The 7,849-nt window shown below is 35.9% G+C and overlaps 1 pseudogene; it reads right to left on the bottom strand.

The window, feature by feature from the left end:
- Positions 1-6,857: 6,857 nt before the first annotated feature.
- Positions 6,858-7,492, bottom strand: LOC137766023 (serine/threonine/tyrosine-interacting protein pseudogene; annotated as a pseudogene).
- Between the last annotated feature and the right edge of the window lie 357 nt (positions 7,493-7,849).

Below are 7,849 nucleotides of genomic sequence, written 5' to 3'. Positions count from 1 at the left end.
TCACACATACAAAAAAATGGTATTCATTTTTCCGTTCAATAGAAATTAGTTAAATAATTGGTATGGGTTAGATATAAATATTATAACGTACTCAACTCAGGTATCAGGTTTCTTGTCTTTATTTAACCTACTTTAAATCATACATTCGAGTATTCTTTTTGACAAAATAATCCAAGACTGAAAATTGGAAGGATACAACTTAATAAAAAAGAGAAAAACAAAACTTTCTAGAAAGTTAATGGTTTAACTTAATGTACATTCCAAGATCACCTAGAGTCCAACTCCGATAGTAAGTCCTCTGTAACATGCTCTCAGTGAAATATCACCTTAGTGAAATATCACCTGGTGGTTCCACACTGTGCTGCCCCATTGTTACACTGAGCAATAAGCATAACAATTTTTTTCAACTGCAGGTGTATGCCAGGTGGCCTTTGGCAGGAAGGCATTGACATTAGAGACTCAGTGCTTAGGATACACCTCATAATTAGTTATAGGTCACCCTTGTAATTTACCTTTAGAAATGGAAAAACAAGAAAAGCACTGTAAAATTGAAGACATTGGAAAATGAGACTGAATAAAAGTACACATATGCAAGTCAAAGTAATGGTCAGTCAAGTTACAACTGGAAGATCCTATGTGGTGTAGGGATAGAAAAATTTTCCCTTCTTCCTTTCTAGGTTCTTCAGCTGGTCTTATAATTAAATTGACATAAGACAGATTAACAGGAGAAAAACACATTTAATTCAGTAAGTATAGGAGCTCTACAGAAAATATGAGACTCCCAGACAGTCAGGTAATTGAGGCTTACATACTATCCTAAGCTAAGGAAAAGGGAATAGTTATGTACTAAACATTTAAATATTTCAACTCACTTTTATGACTTACATTCACTATTAAACTCTATACATTCAGAGCTCCCTGCTCTGGTCTCCCAATTCTAATTAACTGAGGTTTCTGTTTATTAATTTTTTGCAGTGTGTATTTATAAAATATATATACACACATATTTGTCTTTAAAAATAAGACAGATGGTATTATATATTGTTTCAGCAATTACAAAGGGTCAGGTGATTGAGAGAACTCAGGAAACTCCATAGGGTACACTCATAAAGGCTTTGATGAAGATACACAGTATACCAAGATAAGTAAGCCAAGCAAAGATCAGAGAAGTTTTCATTTTCCAGAAGCAGATCTCAGAGTCCCTTCTCAGTTACACAGTAGATATCCCATCTTCTGATTGTGAATCATTGAAAGAGATATGAAACACCTTAGTCTCAGATGAACCAAAGAACAAGTTTACTAGTCTTTTATCCTCTACTGGTCAACTAGCTAAAACCAGGTGCATACAATCGTCTATACACATTTAATAAACAATGTAAGCAAGCTAGTACAAAAGGTGAGTTTTAGACTTTACACATCATAAACCACAAGCTAATACACTTTATCCCTAATTTGCAAGAGTCAGTACCATGTTTCTGGACATCCCAGTAGAAAACTGTTGAACAACCACAGATCGGCTGCAGGTTAAACAAATTCTTACACAATAGTTTGTTATAAAATTCTATGGAGTTCTTTCCACGTCATACTGATTTACCTCTTTATAATACCATATTTTCTAATTTCTGCATTTGATGCTTTGACATTTTAGGATCTTGTTGCCTGGAGACATTGCTCTTCCCAGAGTTAATTAATCCATAATGATGGCAAACCAATTGCAAGCATGTCTTTAGTATGCAAACTAATAAATTCGGAGTTCAAACCCCCAACTACCTCCTTTGTGGTGCTCACACACTATTCCCTTGCCCTAATCATCTCAGGACCAGGTACCAGGCAACTAGAGACAGACCCCCTATAACCCAGAGTCTGTGGAAATTACTAAAAACTAGTCAATTCTAAGCCTGCCTTCTCTGCCTCACCCATTCCTTCCCTTAGAAACTGCAATAAAGACTCATGTCCTTGCTTTCCCCTCACTCTCTGCCTTTAACTGACTCTGGTGTTTTCTGTGTGGCCCCCTCCCCATGCTCCTCCTTTTAGAATCTGTGAATATAACAGGCTATCTTTTCAAAGGCAATCATCTCTTGATCTGTTGGTCTTGCCATACCTGAATAATAATAAAAAGCTATATTTTAAAATACTCTTCTATTTAATAACTGTCTGATTTTTTTTTTTTGGCTGAGTGTAGCATTAATTATTTAGTCAATCCTTTATCAATGGACAATTATATTGATTCAATTCTGTTGTTATTTTTATAAGCACTTCAGTGACAGCTTTCATTTTTCTTAATATCTGGGGCAAAAAATTCTTAAAGATTTTTTCTTAGAATTATTCTGCACTTCGTGTAGATATTTTGCACTTCTTCGTGTCTGAAGAATAAGTATAATTTTTAACTATCTGCTGAGATCTATTTATGGGCATAGTGCTAGGATCTACATGGCACATGTTTTCTAGGTAAGCAAACAAATGAAAATATTAAGAAAAATATAAAAATAGTGATTATAATAATAACAATAGTTAGCATTTATCAAGAATATATTTCAGTGTCAGGCAATACATTACTAATAATAGAAAAAAATGTAGACAGTGTTGTCTCTGTGCCAAACACCATTCTAAGTGTTGGACTTTTATTAACCCATTTAATCCTCAATAAAAATCTGCAAGGTGGTTGTTACTACCCTCCACATTTTATATACGTGGAAACTTAAGTAGGATTTTCTTAAAATTGCACGGTTTGTAAGGGAAGAATTGGGATTTAATCTTCCTAAGAATCCAGCAAAAAAGTGTCACTATATCCATTTTTTAAATGAGTAATCTGAGAGTAAGAGAGATTCAATAAATCTCTTAAGATCACATAATTGCTAAGTAAAAGACAGACTTTGATAACTCAGGTCTGTGGAAATCCAAAATTGCTTTCTGCCAATACTGACAGGTGTCTCAGGGTTCAAAGTTCAGAGTGTGTGAAATTTTAGAACTAAAATGGTTATATCTGGTTAGGGCAATAAAGGGAAGCTTGCTAATGTATCCTGTTTAAACTGAACTTTGGTACATGGAAATGATTTTGGTTAAGTGACTATGTGGAGAGCCCTGACAGCCCAGGAGGAGGTATCGCAAGGGCAAGAGCAAAGTTAAAATGTGTATGTCACATCTGAACAGCAATGACGAGCCTGACTTGAAAAGTAGAAATACATGTAAAAGACTCAGAAGCTCATCGTTTATGACACTTTCTGTTGCAAGAAACAGAACACCCAAACAATAGTGGCTTAAACAATAACATTAATTTTATATATATATATAATATACATATTTCATATATATATGATGTAAGTTTAGGAGAGCAAAAATTTCTAGGGTTGGTCCAGTGGTTCAACATTACCAAAGATGTAAGAATTTTTCCTATTCTTGGTCTGTCATCCTTGCTGTGTTAGAATATTCTTCTCAGGGTCAGCTTGTTTAGCAGCTCCAGATGCCTCATGAAAACGCAATCAATTACTGCCAATGAAGAAGAAAATGGTGTTTTGGTCCATGTGTGTTTGTGTATTTGTGTGTGTGTATGTGTGTGTTTAAGGGAGGGCAACTTTTCTAGGAATTCCTGGTTCCCTCCCCCATCTTTCATTAAGAAAGATCGGGGTACAAATCACACTTTATTTACAATTCTGAGCAAGTTTTTGGATTTCCAGCTTGAAAGATCTGAAGATGTGTTTGCTAGTGAGGAAAAAATAGGAACAGGAAAGGCTACTGGACAGAAAATCGGCAATGATTGTACAAATAAGTTAAAGATGAGCTGAGAGGTAATTGCAATAAGCCAAGTAAAAACAGCTAAGTGTCTGGGCTAGGGTGATAGGAGTAGGTTGGAGTAAGATAATCGGCTTATAGGAGTAGGTTGAGCAAGATAATAAAAACTTTTCAATTTGCAGGGAAATGATAATTGGTCCAGAAAAACAAAACAAAAGATTTAGGGCTCTAAGCTAGTTTCAAGAATACAATCATGAGTAACCAGAATATGTCACTGCCATTAATTAAAACACAGAAGTCAACATCTGGGTCAGCCCCGTAGAGTTTTGCCTCACAACGCAGTCCAAACGTTCACCTGCAGTTTCTAAAGCTGCTAAACTCTAATGCAGAAGGTACATCCTAGGGTCTGCTCCGAGTCTTTTCTTGTATATCTGCTTGCTCTGGTCTGGTATCTCCAGCACGTGTGCTTGCCCTTTGATGGGATTGCATGCCAGAATCTAATTTCTTGTTTGATCCAGACTGAAGTTTGTTGTAACTCTGGTGCTCTCAATCCAGTTCACTTTGTCCGGGCTCCCGAAACGGGTGTAGGATTCTTAGCTTGCGTGATTAAGGGCATCTCAAAGGAGGTGTTCTTTAAGAAATGATAAAAAAAAAAAAAAAAAAAGCAGTGTATTTGGGTTAGAGACTACTGAGGTTGAGATAATTAGGGGACTGAAAATTGTGACAGGCTGGTGAGGTGGTTCAGACTCGTGGTTATAAAGGTCAGAAGGAGTACGAAGCTCATTCTGTAAATTGATACTCCATCAATATGAGGGTTGAAGACACAGACTTGGGTATGTTTAAACTAGCATCATACAATACACAGAGCATTTATTTTTGAGTCAGACACCCTTTACTATACATTTTTTTGGTATAGAAAAATTTGGACAATTTTTCTATCTGCTTCATCATATACTAGACTTGCTTTCTTTTATATAATTAGGTAAACTTCTATAATAGGACAGCTGTGAAAGCTAAATGCCATAATGGATACAAGAGGGAGGGGATATAGGGATATATGTATACATATAGCTGATTCACTTTGTTATACAGCAGAAACTAACACAACGTCGTCGTAAAGCAATTATACTCCAATAAAGATGTTAAAAAAATAATAAAATGGAAAAATAAATAAATAAAATAAAATAAATGGCATGTGTCTATACTATGTGGATAATGAACATTTAATTCACTTGAAAAAAAACAGTATAGAGAGAAGAAAATTTAAATAGTACAAAATTTTGAATATAAGAGATTCTTTTGAAGAAAATGATGTTAGAATACAGTTTATCAAAGGGAAGTAAGAAAGAATGCAATTATAGACTAAAGACAATGTACAATATGTTTCCCGCACTAGTTTTGTCATTCAGAAAGACTGTATTTCCAAGCCTCCTTTGGTTAAGACTCACTTTTCAGAAATAAGAACGTGTATCTTACTTCCAGTTTGAGGTAATTCATTGTATGTGGTTGAGCATTCTCCAAACTCTTATCTTTGAATATCAGCAGGGGAACTGTGCTAATATGAGAAAACTACATAGATGAACAGAAGATCTGGAGGAAACTGACGTCAAAAGCCTGCTAGATGGAGAACAATGTTACACAGTTGCAATTTTGTTTAATAGGCTATCATCTAAGACAACCAGAAAAGCAGTCTATGTGCCTAATAAGGTTGTAACTATACAGGAAGAGGACATAAAATTGGATATTGATATTTTCTGTTGTATAATTTTAACTTCATTTGGCAAAATGTTAATCAGGAAGACATGAATTCAGGCTTCATGATGCTTGTTTGCAAAAAGAAGTGAAAGGGAATTGAGATGGCTCAGGTATCAGGAGCCTTTTGGAGCTGGGAAAACCAACTAATTCTGTTCTCCAAGCACTAAGAGTTGGGGTTTCAAAAGGCTCTGAGAATCACATGCCCTATAATAATTCTCAGTTAATTAAAATGCCTTGGTCCAAAAAGCCAGATTGGACTGTGGCCTTTTTTTTTTCTCCATATTCCAAATAATTTACTAAGGTTTCTTCAAGCCTTAAGACTTTCAGTTTGAACTAATTTATGGTTTCAAAAAAAGAAATTACAGAAAATATTCAAAACTTTTCACTGTTCTACATACTAATTTAGAGGTCATGAAGATTTATTTTTTATATTCTCTAATTAGGCAAGTTACTTTTCTTTCTTGGGCTTTGTTTAGAAAAAACAAAATAGTGCTACACTGGTTTATTATATTCTATTTAGAACCATTCTGGACAAAGAAAAAATGGGCTACACAGCTCTGAAAAGAACAAACACAACATCTGGCTTTTAAGAATGCTAAAGGAAAGTCAGTCACTTGAAAGTTTAAAACTCTCCTTGTTTTTGAGCATCTGGTATTATAAAGCAAAAAACATTTTCCTTTGTTCATTAAACTTTTTTTTCTATAGAATAAAATTAGGAAGCTAATAGGAAAAGAAGCAATTCTTGGATCATGTTAAAGTAAGAACAGTTGGCTAATGTCATGATTTAAAGATTATTAATAAGGGATCAAGAAGTTTAAAAAAATTAAAAGATAATTAAGCTATTGAATTATATTCAAAAAGAAATGTGGCAGATTCCTGCGTCTGTTAATGTTTCTGTAAGGGGCTCCATCATAAAATTGAACTGTAAAATTATTTTTAAAATGTAATACATAGAACACAAAATGAATTTTTAGCAAATTTTAGGAAAATTTTTTGTTATAAACTACCCAGATTTTATAAACAAATGCCCCCTAACTTGCATTTTGTTTAAAGTAACAACTTTATATCATACAAATAAATTGCAAGTATGAAAAGTGCATTATTGTAATAACACCTCTTTGCAAGTCCAAAATTCTTGGTTTATAATAAAACTGTAAAGAATTAAAAAAAAAAAAAAAAAAAAGAAAGGAATAAAACCATCAGTGCCATCTATTGCAGAAGCCCAACATCTTAAAATGTTTCTTGACAAGTTGCAGAGAAACACGTCTGGAAGCAACATATAGTTGAAAAGAAACTACTTGTATTTTTACCGTTTTACATTCTTACTGTCTGTTGTATTTTCTCCTTCCCAAATAGAAATTCACATCCTCTATACTGTTGCTCTTGAATCAGCCATTCTGCGCAGTCGCCACTTGCATGTTTCCAAAATCATCTTCTTCTTCATGTGTTCTCTTCAAACTGCCTGTGGTGCCAGAATGAACAGATCACGACCTTTCTATCTGAAGGGGCGACATCATTTCTATTGTTCATTTCGCTAGGTAGATGGCTTCATATTCCTGAAGTTGATGGACAAATCCAGCATTAGGATTAATACAAAATCTTCTTTCCTGAACGTAAGCAAATGCATCTCTCCTGGAGATCCCTGCATTCCCATGGAAAAGAACTTTTCCTCTATTTTGTAAGCTCCCATCAATAAATTCTTTAGTCATGGGGAACAAACGTATTATATTTTCAATTGGATTATCTGCAATATCCAAGACTAAATATCTAAATAATTGTTGAAATTTGGGTTTAATAAGTTTGCTTCAATATTTTGTCTTATACATATTATATGAGTTATTCCATGTTTCTGTAGCATAGGTAGCTTGCTTTTCATGGCAGAAGAATGCGGGCCTAAAAACAATCTAGGCAAAACTTCCTGCATCCCTCGTCTCAGAGGGTAGGCCCACTCCTCGGTGTCTTCTTTGCACTGTGGGATCGAGTGGAACTCCAGCTTCACGTCCTCCATGGTCCCGGCCCACGGGCTTGGGGGTGGGGTGGGGAAGGGGATGGGGGGGGAATGGGGATGGGCTGGGGTGGGAGTTACCCGCCGACCCGACCCTCGGGCTGGCAATGTCGGTGAATGGAAGGAGGGAGGGTAGACCCGAGGACTGATGGGGAGGCAGCGGGCTACAACTAACACACGCAGACTAAAGGGTCCCAGCGACTCCGCGAGGGTTGGGCGGCTGGTGTCCGGCCGCCATGCTGCTGCCGTCTCCCTTACCCCCGAGTCTCCGCGCCCCTAAGGCCGTCCTGGACTGTTGCCTTTTTCCTATTGTAAATAGTATCAATAAATTGCGGGGGAGGTGCTTTAGAGTGTTTTATT

Source organism: Eschrichtius robustus, chromosome 6, assembly GCF_028021215.1.
Source record: "Eschrichtius robustus isolate mEscRob2 chromosome 6, mEscRob2.pri, whole genome shotgun sequence".
Lineage (NCBI taxonomy): Eukaryota > Metazoa > Chordata > Mammalia > Artiodactyla > Eschrichtiidae > Eschrichtius > Eschrichtius robustus.
This window is presented reverse-complemented; position numbering and strand designations above follow the sequence as displayed.